Raw genomic sequence first — 14,674 nt, forward strand, 5'->3', positions numbered from 1 at the left:
TTGCTTCCTGATCTGCATATAGGTTTCTCAAGAGGCAGGTCAGGTGGTCTGGTATTCCCATCTCTTTCAGAATTGTCCACAGTTTATTGTGATCCACACAGTTAAAGGCTTTGGCATAGTCAATAAAGCAGAAATAGATGTTTTCTGGAATTCTCTTGCTTTTCGATGATCCAGCGGATGTTGGCAATTTGATCTCTGGCTCCTTTGCCTTTTCTAAAACCAGCTTGAACATCTGGAAGTTCACAGTTCACGTATTGCTGAAGCCTGGCTTGGAGAATTTTGAGCATTACTTTACTAGTGCGTGAGATGAGTGCAATCGTGCGGTAGCTGGAGCATTCTTTGGCATTGCCTTTCTTTGGGATTGGAATGAAAACTGACCTTTTCCAGTCTTGTGGCCACTGCTGAGTTTTCCAAATTTGCTGGCATAATGAGTGCAGCACTTTCACAGCATCATCTTTTAGGGTTTGAAATAGCTCAACTGGAATTCCATCACCTCCACTAGCTTTGTTTGTAGTGATGCTTCCTAAGGCCCACCTGACTTCATATTCCAGGATGTCTGGCTCTAGGTGAGTATGAGTAATCACACCTTCATGATTATCTGGGTCGTGAAGCTCTTTTTTGTACAGTTCTTCTGTGTATTCTTGCCTCCTCTTCTTAATATCTTCTGCTTCTGTTAGGTCCCTACCATTTCTGTCCTTTATTGAGCCCATCTTTGCATGAAATGTTCCCTTGGTATCTCTAGTTTTCTTGAAGAGATCTCTAGTTTCCCCCATTCTATTGGTTTCCTCTATTTCTTTGCACTGATCGCTGAGGAAGGCTTTCTTATCTCTCCTTGCTATTCTTCGGAACTCTGCATTCAAATGGGTATACCTTTTCTTTTCTCCTTTGTTTTTTGCTTCCCTTCTTTTCACAGCTATTTGTAAGGCCTCCTCAGACAGCCATTTTGCTTTTTTGCATTTCTTTTTCTTGGGGATGGTCTTGATTCCTGTCTCCTGTACAATTCACAAACCTCCGTCCATAGTTCATCAGGCACTCTATCAGATCTAGTCCCTTAAACCTATTTCTCACTTCCAGCGTACAGTCATAAGGGATTTGATTTAGGTCATACCTGAATGGTCTAGGGGTTTTCTCTACTTTCTTCACTTTCAGTTTGAATTTGGCAATAAGGAGTTCATGATCTGAGCCACAGTCAGCTCCCGGTCTTGTTTTTGCCGACTGTATAGAGCTTCTCCATCTTTGGCTGTAGAGAATATAATCAGTCTGATTTCAGTGTTGACCATCTGGTCATGTCCATGTGTAGAGTCTTCTCTTGTGTTGTTGGAAGAGAGTGTTTGCTATGACCAGTACATTCTCTTGGCAGAACTCTATTAGCCTTTGCCCTGCTTCATTCTGTATTCCAAGGCCAAATTTGCCTGTTACTCCAGGTGTTTCTTGACTTCCTACTTTTGTATTCCAGTCCCCTATAATGAAAAGGACATCTTTTTTGGGTGTTAGTTCTAGGTCTTGTAGGTCTTCATAGAACTGTTCAACTTCAGCTTCCTCAGCGTTACTAGTTGGGGCATAGACTTGGATTACCATGATATTGAATGGTTTGCCTTGGAAATGAACAGAGATTGTTCTGTCTTTTTTTGAGCTGGAATCAAGATTTCCAGGAGAAATATCAATAACCTCAGATATGCAGATGACACCACTCTTATGGCAGAAAGTGAAGAACTAAACAGCCTCTTGATGAAAGTGAAAGAGAGTGAAAAAGTTGGCTTAAAGCTCAACATTCAGAAAACGAAGATCATGGCATCTGGTCCCATCACTTCATGAGTAGTAGATGGGGAAACAGTGGAAGCAGTGTCAGACTTTATTTTTTGGGGCTCCAAAATCACTGCAGATGGTGATTGCAGCCATGAAATTAAAAAACACTTACTCCTTGGAAGGAAAGTTATGACCAACCTAGATAGCATATTCAAAAGCAGAGACATTACTTTGTCAACAAAGGTCCATCTAGTCAAGGCTATGGTTTTTCCAGTGGTCATGTATGGATGTGACAGTTGGACTATAAAGAAAGCTGAGCGCCAAAGAATTGATGCTTTTGAACTGTGGTGTTGGAGAAGACTCTTGAGAGTCCCTTGGACTGCAGGGAGATCCAACCAGTCCATCCTAAAGGAGATCATTCCTGGGTATTCATTGGTAGGTCTGATGTTGAATCTGAAACTCTAATACTTTGGCCAGCTGATGCGAAGAGCTGACTCATTTGAAAAGACCCTGATGCTGGGAAAGATTGAGGGCAGGAGGAGAAGGGGATGACAGAGGATGAGATGGTTGGATGGTATTACCGACTCAATGAACATGGGTTTGGGTGAACTCTGGGAGTTGGTGATGGACAGGGAGGCCTGGCATGCTGTGGTTCATGGGGTCGCAAAGAGTCGGACATGACTGAGGGACTGAACTGAACTGAACTGAAAGTATAGCATGCACATTTAAAAAAATAAAGGACATCAGAGTTTTTAATGAAAGGTAACATTGTTCTGCGAATCGCCCCCAACCCTATTCCACAGATACCATTAATTTTTTGTCTTCAGTTCTTCAGGCAGTAACTTCCATGTATGTAAAAGTATACTTATATTGCTATTTATTTAGCATCTAAAGACATTATCTATTGACTTTGTGTTATGACTAAAGTGCTACTACGTCTTTCCCTCCACACAGGTCTACCACTATTTGCGGTTATTCTTATGGGATAATTTTATGATTTGTGCTTAGTCACTCAGTCGTGTCCGACTCTTTCTGACCCCATGGACAGTAGCCGGCCAGGCTCCTCTGTCCATGGGGAGTCTCCAGGCAGGAATACTGGAGTGGGTTGCCATGCCCTCCTCTAGGGTATCTTCCCAACCCAGGAATCGAACACAGGTCTCCGGCATAGGAGGTGGATTCTTTACTGTCCCTAACGTTATGAGTTAACCTTTTTTTTTTTTTTTTTTTTACCCCAAAAGAGTATTTAATGATTTCCCCACTTGGTAAAATGAAGATCTGGGAGCTCCTACTGGCTTTTAACTTCTGCCATTTCCCTCCATCTTCCAAACAATTGACAAGAGTCAGTTGAGTTGTAATAATTTTACAGCAGACATATATTAAAGAAAACTCAGTGGCTAAGCTCTGAAATCTCTGACAGTGGAATGTGAATGCTTTTTATGAAACAGAATTGAGAAACTTCTTTTATCCTAACACCAGCCAAATCATGAGATTGAACACAGTCAATGCCTAGGTTGCAGGGCTGGGACTAGGCCTTGGTCACAAAATTTAAGGGTGCACCAAAAACTCAGTAGTCAAGACAGTTACTATTTTGATGTAATACTTTAAAAACAAAAATTAATGCTTAAAAAACAGTCCAGAATGAAGAAAATAAAGGCATTTAGAAATAAAGATAGGCTCAGGAGAATGAATAGAGGAAAAAAAGAGAAAAACATGTATTGTTTTTTGCTTTCACTGTGCCATGCGGGATCTAGTTTCCCGACCAGGGTTTGAACCTGCACCCCCTAAAAAGGGAGTGCAGTTTTAACCACTGGATGGCCAAGGAAGTCCCTCAAAATGTTTATATTTGTACCCCACAATTAACGGTGGTCTGTGTGCCTCTTCCTATAGCATCTATGATTACATAGGTTGTGTATTAGAGCTGAAAAATGTTCAGATGAGAGGAAGGTGTGCCTTCCAGATTAGGAATGTGTGTGTGTGTGTGTTAGTCATTCAGTTGTGATTCTTTGCGACTCCATGGACTGTAGCCCACCAGGCTCCTTTGTCTATGGAATTTTCCAGGCAACAGCACTGGAGTGGGTTGCCATTATCTTCTCCAGGGGATCTTTCCAACCCAGGGATCAAACCCAGGTCTCCTGCATTGCAGGCAGATTCTTTACCATCTGAGCCACCAGGGAAGCCACTACATACTGTTGGGGTGCTACCACACTTTGGCTTCAAGACTTGCAAACTAATGCGATGTTGAATTAAGAGACAGAATTTTTGTCTTTAAAGGTGACTGGAGGGGAGGGGCCCGCAGATGAATTTTTTTATCTGCTCAGAACTCCATGCATTTTCAATGTAGTTTCCTTCCCCTGCTCTGTGCACGCCTGTTGGTCCAGGCAGCACCGGTGCTTTGAATAAGGGTCAGCAAAGGGGTCACCCTCCTGATTACTCCCTTCTAACAGAGAGGAGGAGGAAACCTCCGGCCCCCTATCCACCACTGAGTCGCTGCAAAATCCTGGGCTTCCACTGACAGCTGCAAATTCCTCTCCCAGGAGCTGCCAAGCTTCTGGGGTTGCCATGGTCCATGGGAGCGAAATGCTGGCCGCCCTCTGCTGCACCAGCCCGGAGCAGGCTGCTGATGCCTTTCCTCCAGTTCCTTTCAAAAGCTTTTAAAGAAGATCCCCGGGGGGTGGGGGGGGGGGGCGCGGAGGACCAGGACCTTAACCAGAGCTTCAGTGCAAGCGGCTGGGGCGAATAAAAGGCTTTTCTCAAAGTAATAGAGCAAGTGTCGGGCTTCCGTCTTTCCCTGGAGGGAAAGGGAGAGCAGAGATTGTCCTTCCCAAGCTTCACCTGCTGTAGGCAGCGCCTTTCAGCGTTTCCCGCAGGGATTCCTCATCCCGAGTCTTCCCTGGAGGGCAAGGAGGGCAGAAGAGGGTGCTCCTGAAACTTAGCCAGCTGTTGGCCGCTCCTCGTAGCTTGTTTCAAACGGTTTCTCACCCTGGGGGTCTAGGAGGAAAAAAAAAAATCAGCTCTAAACCAACCGGCTGTGTGATCAGGCTGAATGGATCTATCGGGTGTGACTTGCAAATTCTGGGCACACTTTCAGAAAATGGGGAGTGAAGCGAGATGATGAGAAGCCCCTTAGTCCAGGCCTCATGGGTTTCCCCGGTACCTTTCTCCGCGTCCCGGTCCTCTTTGGGATCTGAGGGCGGGACGGCGGGCGCGCCGGGAGTCTGGGGGTTCGCCTCCAGCCGCGGCCGGTGCAGACAAAGAGGAGGCGGTGTGTGTGTGGGAGGGTAGTTTGGGCCCGGCGCGGGTTGCGGGGTGCCGGCCGCGAGGTTCGGGGCGCGGGGCTGGCCGCGGTGGGCGCGGCGGCGGAGCGCGCTGGGAGGAGCCGCCGCGGCGTCTTCTGCAGGCGGCGCGCGCCCTCCCGGCCCCGCGGCGGCGCGTCACGCTCTCCCCCGCCCGGAGCCGACGAGCCGGGAGGCGGGAGGCGGCGGCCGCGCGGCTGCTGCTGCTGCAGTGGGGCAGGTGGTGGCGACTGGCGGCGACCGAGGCGGCGGTGAGTGGGGCGCGGCGCGGGCCCTCTCCCCTTCCCCACCCTCTCCTCACCTTTCCCTTCTCTCTCTGCCCGACCGGCCCCTGCCCGCCCGGCTCGGCGCCGGGGGTACCGGGCCCGGCATCCAAGAGGGAGGACCGAGTCCCGCGCACCGGGCCATCGCCGTGGGGCCGCGGGGGGCCCCGGAGAGATGGCCCTGGAGGCCAGGGGTCCCTGGGGGTGCTCTCCCCGGAGCCGGAAAGTGGCCGGCCCCGTGAGCGTCGAGCCCGGCCTTCCCTTCCTCCGCCCGCCTCAAGATGGAGCTTGGACTCCTTGCCCCTGCGCCGCCCCAGGCGCCGCTCCCTCCCCGGCGCCCCTCTTCGCTCCCCTCTGTCCTGGGGCGGCGGGCCGGACCCCCGGGGGGCCGAGGCCCAGCGGGACCTGTTGCCCCGGCGGTCACCTGAGCCTTCCTCGGGCCCTTGGCAGCGGTGCCCGCGAGCCGGCATGGAGGGCACCCTGGCCGTGGCCTCCGAGGCGGGCGCCGGCCGGCGGGCTGGCCTCGCTGGCCTCGCTGGCCTGGGGCCCGGCCGGCCGTGGCTTTTGTCCCCCACCCCACCCTCACGAATGGGACCGTGAATCTTGGAGAAGGTGGATGACAAGATTGACAGGGATTTCCGAAATAACACCGCTGCCCCGTAACCCGAACCTTCTGCCTCGTCAGGGGATTGGCTCCGGAGACAGATGACACTTGTTCAGAGGTTATTTTCAAAGCAGAGCCTCCTGATTCCCCTCCTTTGGAGGTCCTGTGCTTCAGAAATTGTGGTTTTTGATCCGCGGAGAAACCCTGAACTCCGCTGTTGCTCCACTTCATGTGGCTTTTCCATCTGGCAGGGACCGAGCACCACCCCTTCCTCCCTTCCCAGCCCCACCTCTTTGGTATGAAGAAATTACACGTTAAGTCTGTAATCCTTTAGTTACCTGTTTTTAGCAAAACCTGGGCGCCAATTAATGTGTTTAAAAAGGAGGGTGGAGGAAAATATATGCTGCTTTTTTTGGTTGTTGTTGGATTCAGCAGTCTTGCCTTCTTCCTGTTTCAGGTTAGGACAGTTCCTGGCCAGTAAGAGCTCAGGACTAGTGTTAGTGCTGCTGTTTTTATGGTTGTGGTTCTGGTCGGTGGTTTTTTTTTTCCCCTTTGATTACTACTGTTACCTATAGTATGTACAAGTCCAGAGACCAGGTCTGTTAGGATTTGGGGTGTAATAATAACCTTTTGCAAGAATCCTCAGGTATATGTTGCTCCTCAGCTTTGGGGCATTTTTCTCTGGAAATATTAACATTTATTGAGGGCTTCCTGTGGTCAAGCTCTGAGCAGGGCTTTTATGTGTTTTGTCTCAATTAACCTAGCCCAATGATGGTGCTATTCAGTGCTATTATCCCATTTTACAGAAGAGGCATGGAAAGGTCAGGAACCTTGCTCTGGGTCACATAGCTGATAAGTGGTACTGTCAGGATTTAAGCTCTGGTATTCTGACTCCTGGTGCTTGGTAATTGGTATAGTGACTCTCCTGCAAGGAGCAGGTCTGCCCTCCTTAAAGCAAAGACAGTGGGTGATTACTTGGCCAAGGGCTGGTCCTGAGTTTCTGAGGTTCAGAGAAAGTCGTAAGGTACAGCTTAGGCTTCTCACTAGGCCTAGTACAAAAGGGTGAACAACAAACTGGGTGGACCCTGTGAAGGTATGCTGTCTAAAGATAAAGATCGCCCATCCCTCTTTTTTTTTCCCCCAACAATTGCTTAAGCACTTGTGCTTCAGTGAGCGAGAGGTAGGCAGATCTGGTTTCTGTTCTTTATAAGTTTAAGTTTGGAATTTAGTGCTTTTCTCATTTACCTTAAAAAATTTTTTTTAACCTATTGTGAAACATTGAGTCTGTCCCATCCCTTGTGGTCTGTGAATACATATGAACTTAAGCAAGTAATGTTTGACTCTTGCTTTTAAGTTCTCTTTTGGGATTCCAAACCCAAATCATGATATGTAAGAGGTGGTTTGGTCCTTCTGTGCTCCACAAAAAGGTAGGCACTTTTGAGTTTGTCATATATTGGCTGCCTGTTCTTCATTATTTATTACAGATGCATTTCTGTTCTTCCCAGAGTTTGTGTGTATCTATCTCAAGCTATTTGTGTGTATGTATACATATGTATATGATACATATCTATATGTATATTTCAAGGACCTTGACTTTCACTTTATAGTACCCTCTACAGAATTCTGCAGAGTCCTGTGTGTTCAGTCAATATTTATTATTCAGTTAATTGAAAGTATGAGGTGCATAAGTTTCAGGTTTTTTATTTTTTAATATTTATTTATTTGGCTGTACCAGGTCTTAGTTGCAGCACGTGGGATCTGGTTCCCTGACCAGGCATGGAACCTGGGTCCCCTCCATTGGAAGCACAGAATTTTAGCCACTGGACCACTGGGGAAGTCCCAGGACTGGTTTTATAGAAAAAGACGAAACAAAACAAAACTGAAGGTAGTGTAGTAAAGTCATAGGAAGATGCTTACTATTTGTTAACATTAAAAGAAAACTTTATGCAATGTTAACTAAAATGAGCCTTTCACCTCGTATAATTTTCCGCTTTATCTGAATTATCAGCTTCTTTCTCCTCTTCCTTGTATAAATGAGGTGGGAAGTCGATTGTTTTTCTCTAATATAAAGAGTGGACACTGTTGTAATCACTGCAAACCAGTAAGTTCTCTTTTTCAGTATTTTTTTGTAGTGTGTGCTAGTCTCCTCAGAGGGAGTTTGTGGGGCTGTGGTGTACCTGTAGGTGGGCTGTACTGAGGTCTCATTTGGAATTCACTCAGCAGGTATTTATTGAGCACCTGCTGTGTGCCAGTTGCTGTTCTGGGTGCTGGTGATAACAGCGGTAAATAAAACGAAACGGAAAGCCCTGTTGTTGGAACTCCCTTCAGGTAGGGGAGGCAGACAGTAACCGTGTTAATACAATTTATTGTATGTTGGAAAGTGATACATATTTAGACTAAATACTACAAGTTTTGGAGATAAGAGGTAGGGTAACAGAAATTCTAAATAGGATGATGAGAGGAGACCTTGCTGAGAAAATGGCTTTTAAATAGAGATCTAGATGAAGTGAGGGAATGTTGATCCCCCAGGGAAGATCATACCAGAGGAATCAGTTGCAAGGGTCCCGAGGCAGGAGCTTGGGAGGGGCTAGATAATTTAAGGCTGTAGATAATTTAAGGTTGTAGTCCTTAAATATGTATTAAATACATATGTATTAAAATGTTAATTTATTTTTAAAATTTCTCTTTGTTTATGTACATATTTGTCTGTGCTAGGTCTTTGTTACGGAATGTGGGCTCTAGTTCACTGACCAGGGATTGAACCAGGTCCCTGCTCTGCATTGGAAGCTTTGGAGTCTTAGCCACTGGACCACTCGGGAAGTCCCTAAAATATTTTAAAATAGTGAAAGATAAAGAATTTTGTGCCGTGATACTAGTGATTTTGTTGAAGAAAAAGTTGAAGATCTGGGGGAAGTAAAGCTTAAAGAATTTCACTAACTTGCCTTAAAGGCCACACAGCCAGTGAATAGAGAACTAGAAATTGAACCTTAGTTTATATTATTTTAAGCAATGCACAGACTATATTGGCAATGAAACATTAAGTAAGTGGCTGGCAGAAAGGCCAGACCAGTGCTTGATGTTCAGACTTGCTGTTAAGAATATACTTGTCTGTTTGTATGCAGGATTTTTGCTCAGCCCTGGGAGCCCTTGTAACTGACATTCGCATATATTGCGTTTTCCTGGAATTATGCTCCTGGCAGGAAAGCCTTCCTTTTTAGTCTTAAAAGATTCATGATTCAAAATTTGTGTTTGATATAAGCCTTTAAGTGTCTTCAATCTTAATTGGAAGGCAGTGACGGTATTAGTCTCAATATGAATTTTTTAGATGACTGTTTAGGGAGGTTTTCAAACTAATATAGCATCTTATATATGTATTTTAATATACATAATGTATGTTTCCCATGTAAATGGAACTCAAGGAATCCATATGCTTTAAATCAGCACTTGAGTTACAATGCACTTTTAAGGGAAAACATATTGACTGATGGTACTATACAAGAATTTCAAGAGTGACCTCTTCAGATTTCAAATCGGGAACAGAAGAGCCTTTTTTTTTTTTTTCCGGTGGGTTGGCAGACTGTAATTAACCAACCTTGAATTTGGCTAGGACATCTGGGTTAATATCCTGGCCCTGGCACCAAGTACCAAGGAATCTTGGCCACGTTTAGTAAAGAGCTTTTTTTCAGATCTCCATCTGGCACTTACAGAAAGACAGATTCCACTAGCACTAACTCAATGGGTGGGTCTGTTTTTTTGATTGTCTGTCTGATGGTGGTTCAGCAACGCAATCTTAAAAGAAGTCTTCGCAAAATAGTAGTCCTATTACAGAATCCCTGTTGGGAACCCTTTCCTATATCTCTTTCCCTAGGGAAGTATACTCTCATCTGCCTCTTCTTAGGAATCCTAATGAGACTACAGACAGGCATTTCGCTGCCCTAATGTTTTATATAAGCATAAGGTCTAATATACTTCTGACTTGAATTAAGTAGTTTGGTATTTGTATTCTCTTTTGCTTACTTATGTCTAAGTATAGCTTGGATTAGATCCCAGTTTTAACTCTGCCCATTTTTTACACTTAAAATTGCCAAGTGCTTGTTTTACTGTATCTTTTCTGAAGTTAAAGGCCTGAAGATCCAGATGTTCAGGACGTGCAGATCATCCAAAATTTGGGTTTGATGTAAAATGGAAGCCAACTTTAATAGATTTTTCCCCCTCCCTGATTCTACAGCCCCCTAGTCAAGTAGAACACTGAAATATTTGGCATACTTTTTTTCCCTGTCTTCTCAGGAAAGATGAGATATTAGGAAAATTTTCTTTAAAATATTTCAATCAAATCTTTTGATCACCTGCCTTCTTTCTTTATCTGGTTTCGTCCATAGAATGATTTCTTACTGGAAACATTACATTCTAGTAACTTAAGGCAGGAAGGAAGATACATAGACTCTACTTTTCCAGACTATAGAAAAATAAACTTTATAGGCAGGGTAATTTTATTTTATTTTTTTTACAGCTTAAGTGAAAGAAAACTTTTTATCACTAAGTGTTTTTTCACACATGGGTGACTGGAAAAAAGTATATTGCTAATTTCTGTTGTAAGGCATATGTGGCTTGCTTGAGTTTCAACACTGAGATTCTAGAATCAGTCAAATTTAGATTTTAAAAAGAACGTTTTCTAGTGAAGTGATTACTTTTTTGAGGTTCTTGGGTTTATTTTCGCCTTGCATCCCAGTTTTACCAGGACCTTTGCATTTTAATAACATACACTAGTCATCCTTTAATATGTGGTTTCAATGCATAAGATATAAACACACATATTAAAAGACAGAGAAAAAAGCAAATTATCCATAATCCTACTGCCCAGAGAAAATTGTTGCAGTGTTTTGGAGTATATCCTTCTAATCTTTTTCTTTATACTTAAAAAATGTCTTATGGCTGGATCTGTATTTATATATATATATATTTCAATATTTTTATATATTTAGTTTTGGCTGTGCTGGGTCTTTGTTGCTGTGCGGGCTATGCTCTAGTGGTGGTGCGCAGGCGTCTCGTTTTGGTGGCTTCTCTTGTGGAGCACAGGCTCTAGGCTGCGTGGGCTCAGCGGTTACAGCTCCCCGGGCTCTAGAGCACACGCTCATTAGTTGTGACACAGGGGCTTAATTGCTCCTGAGCATGTGGGATCTTCCTGGATCAGGGATCGAACCCGTGTCTCCTGCATTGATAGGCGGATTCTTTACCACTGAACCACCAGGGAAGCCCTGTGTTTCTGTTTTGACGTAATTAAAAGTGTAACATTTTCACAGGAAATATTCTCAGCGCACCAACAAGAGGGGAATCAGGACTATTTTAAGTTTGAGGAACATCCCTGGTGGTCCAATGGTTAAGAATCCACCTTCCAATGCAGGGGATGAGGGTTCTGGCCCTGGTTGGAGAACTAAAATCCCACAAGCCTCATAGTGCCGTATTACTTAGCTATATGCATGCTTTTATATTGGTATAAAGCATTTGCTTTCTCCAGTGAAGTTTGAACCTTGGGAATAAAGATTTAAGGAAAAAAAAAAATGTTTGCGGTCCTGAATTTGCTTCAGCCCCAGCTCCTTGTGAATCTTGTGAAGTTGGACTAGTTGTTTGACTTCTAGTCTCTCATTCTGTAAAGTGGGGGTAACACCTGCCCTGTTCACCTGATGGGTTTGCCGTCTTAATGTGGGGATTTAGTGATGACAGTAGTGCTGAGGGAGTCACTGGTGCTGTCAAATACCAAAGAGGCCCAGGAAGACAGAAAAGACCAGTCCTGTATCACTGATTGACTGTGAGTCACCTGGCATGTTTTGCAAATGGCTAGATTTATTATAGTAAAGCTTTTCAGATGAATGTGACCAATCAACAGTGTCCTGTGGGGTAGGAGAAAACCCCAGAAATACTGATTTATCAAAAATCTCTTGAGAGCTGTGAGGACTCTGTGCTGAATATAAGCAGCTGTCTCACCAGGTGAGGCAGCTAACAGTGGGCCAGTTAGGGGCTAAAGCAGAGGCGTGCCAGGGCCCTGGAAGACAGTCCGTTTCACACGGCTTGTTGTTTGGTCCCTAGATCATGTCGAAATCTTTTGTGACTCCATGGGCTGTAGCCTGCCAGGCTCCTCTGTCCATGGGATTTTTCTCTCTGTGTGTGAGAGAGGATTAAGGAAGCTTCCAACCAGTCAGTCCTTAAGGAAATCAACTCTGAATATTGCCTGGAAGGACTGATGCTGAAGCTCCAATAATTTGACCACCTGGTGTGAAGAACTGACTCATTGGAAAAGACCCTGATGCTGGGAAATATTGAGGGCAGGAGGAGAAGTGGGCGACAGGTTGAGATGGTTGGATGGCTTCTTTGACTCAATGGACATGAGTTTGAGCAAACTCTGGGAGATAGTGAAGGACAGGGAGGCCTGGCGTGCTGCAGTCCGTGGGGCTGCAAAGAGCTGGACACGACTGAGCGACTGAATGGTAACAACACAGTGGGAAGTAGCTCTTGTGTTGGCGTTGATGGAGATGGAGGGTCTCTAGGCAGCGATGGGTAAGAGAAGACATTCTAGGCTGGATTGGATTGAGCAAAGGCATAAAGGGTAGCCTGCTGAGATTAGAGCAGATAGACAGTCTACTGCTCTGTACTTTGAGGGCAGGTAATAGGAAATAAAACTAAGACGTTAGGGCTTGCATCAAGGAGAGGCTTCCCTGCTCTGAGCAGGAGCCCCTTTTATTGGTCTGTAGGTCCATGGGGTAGAAATGAGGCAGACATGACTGAGCACAACACAGCAGCATTTTTGTAATCATTTAAGGTTTTTTTGCAAGTCTTTCTTATGATGATTGCTCAAAACTACCTGGTTGTAGGTGATAAATAGGAAAACTTCTGGGTATTTTTTGTTGTTCAGTCACTCAGTCATGTCTGACTCTTTGTGTCTCCGTGGACTGCAGCACTCCAGGCTTCCCTGTCCATTACCAACTCCTAGAGCTTGCTTCCGAGAAGGCAATGGCACCCTACTCCAGTACTTTTGCCTGATGAATCCCATGGACGGAGGAGCCTGGTAGGCTGCAGTCCATAGGGTCGCTAAGAGTCAGACACGACTGAGCAACTTCATTTCCCATTCATGCATTGGAGAAGGAAATGGCAACCCACTCCAGTGTTCTTGCCTGGAGAATCCCAGGGACGGGGGAGCCTGGTAGGAGGCCGTCTATGGGGTCGCACAGAGTCGGACACAACTGAAGCGACTTAGCAGCAGCAGAGCTTGCTCAGACTCATGTCCATGGAGTAGTGATGCCATCTAACCATCTCATCCTCTGCCGTCCCCTTTTCCTGCCTTCAGTCTTTCCCAGCATCAGGGTCTTTTCCAATAAGTCAATTCTTCGCATCAGGTGGCCAAAGTATTGGAGTTTCAGCTTCAGCGTCAGTCCTTCCAATGAATATTCAGGGTTGATTTCCCTTAGGATTGACTGGTTTGATCTCCTTGCAGTCCTAGGGACTCTCAAGAGTCTTCTCCAGCAGCCAATCCCAGCTCTGTTATTACTTTGCTACTTTATTCACTTTATGTTAATGCTTTCTGGAAGATCTGGTTCAAACTGATAACCTCTAGAACTTAGTTTTCTCATCTCTGAACTGGGGATAAAAGGAATTTCAAATAGTCATCATGACAATTAAATGAATTAATATCTGTAAAACAGTATCTGAACTCTTCTCTCCCCTTTGATCCCTTCTGTCTTCCTGCATGCCCATTCCTAAAGGAAGTCGGGGTTTAGCACCTCAGTTTTCTTCTCTCATGTAAGTTGAATGGGGGAAAACCCACTTCTACTAGTCTGGGAAATGAAAACCTTATTTCCTGCCATGTATAGAAAACTACTTTGAGTCAGAGTCCCTTGCCACTGTCTAAGGGCACATTTTTAGACAACAGCTTGCACTGATGAACTTTAATTTATGAGGAGCTAAGTATTTCGCATGGAGTAGGAACTCGGGCTTCTCATGTCAGAACTTGTGCCTTGCCAAACCTCAGGCCCTTTTGTATGTTTGTCAGTTTGATTTCCCACTGTTTAACTCAAAGGAGTTTCTTTGTAAGATCTGATAGAAACTTGCCGTGTGTCTGTGTGGAAGATTACCTACAAAGGTAAAAAATAACCAACAATGAAGTTGGGTTATTAAGATCCAAATGAAACCAATTCCTAGTTTCCATTGACAACCTCAGGGGTGGTTGTACGGGAAAACTGTCTTAGGGACATCTGAATAAATTTGAAATAGCCGAGTATCCTTCAGGATTGTGCAAACTGAAATTTGGTTATTTTTTCCATTCCCTCTAAAGACCTACAACTATTTTCTTTTTTCCTTTGGCTTGCGGGATCTTCGTTCCCTGGCCAGGGATTGAAGCCGGGCCCCCATCAGTGAAAGCATTGAGTCGTAACCACTGAACCGCTTGGGAATTCCCAGCCTGCAACTATTAAAATTGCTCATATGCAAAGTAAAAGCAAGAAGGTTTTTATAAAGAGGAAAAAAAAAAACAAAACAGTGAGGAAGTCATTGATTCTTCTGTTGTCTGTGTGCCCTTTTCCTGTTCAGAACAAACAGTTGGTGAGCTTTTGCATTTGGAATGGGCCACGTGTGATTGTTGAAGGGCAAGTGAAAAGTATGCCGATTTTGATTCCTCTGTGAAGGCTGGAAAAGGAAATGAGTTTTAACCTGCCTTGAGATTGACTCACTCATCTCACTGCTGTTTGTAACAGACCAGAAAACTTTTATTTATCTGCATA

At 44.9% G+C, this 14,674-nt stretch overlaps 1 protein-coding gene across 6 annotated transcripts in view; it reads left to right on the forward strand.

The window, feature by feature from the left end:
* Nucleotides 1-14,674, forward strand: part of CLIP1 (CAP-Gly domain containing linker protein 1) — a 144,523-nt gene that overhangs the window by 23,978 nt on the left and 105,871 nt on the right. For 5 of the 6 annotated variants that reach the window (XM_060401138.1, XM_015101613.3, XM_015101614.3 and 2 more), the window contains exon 1: nt 5,202-5,290. The exons of the other annotated variant lie outside the window; for it this stretch is intronic. The gene's annotated coding sequence lies outside the window, so the exon portion shown is untranslated. Of the gene's footprint in view, nt 1-5,201; nt 5,291-14,674 lie in introns of those variants that run through there. 6 annotated transcript variants of the gene reach the window in all.

This window comes from Ovis aries, chromosome 17 (genome assembly GCF_016772045.2).
Source record: "Ovis aries strain OAR_USU_Benz2616 breed Rambouillet chromosome 17, ARS-UI_Ramb_v3.0, whole genome shotgun sequence".
Classification (NCBI taxonomy): Eukaryota; Metazoa; Chordata; class Mammalia; order Artiodactyla; family Bovidae; genus Ovis; species Ovis aries.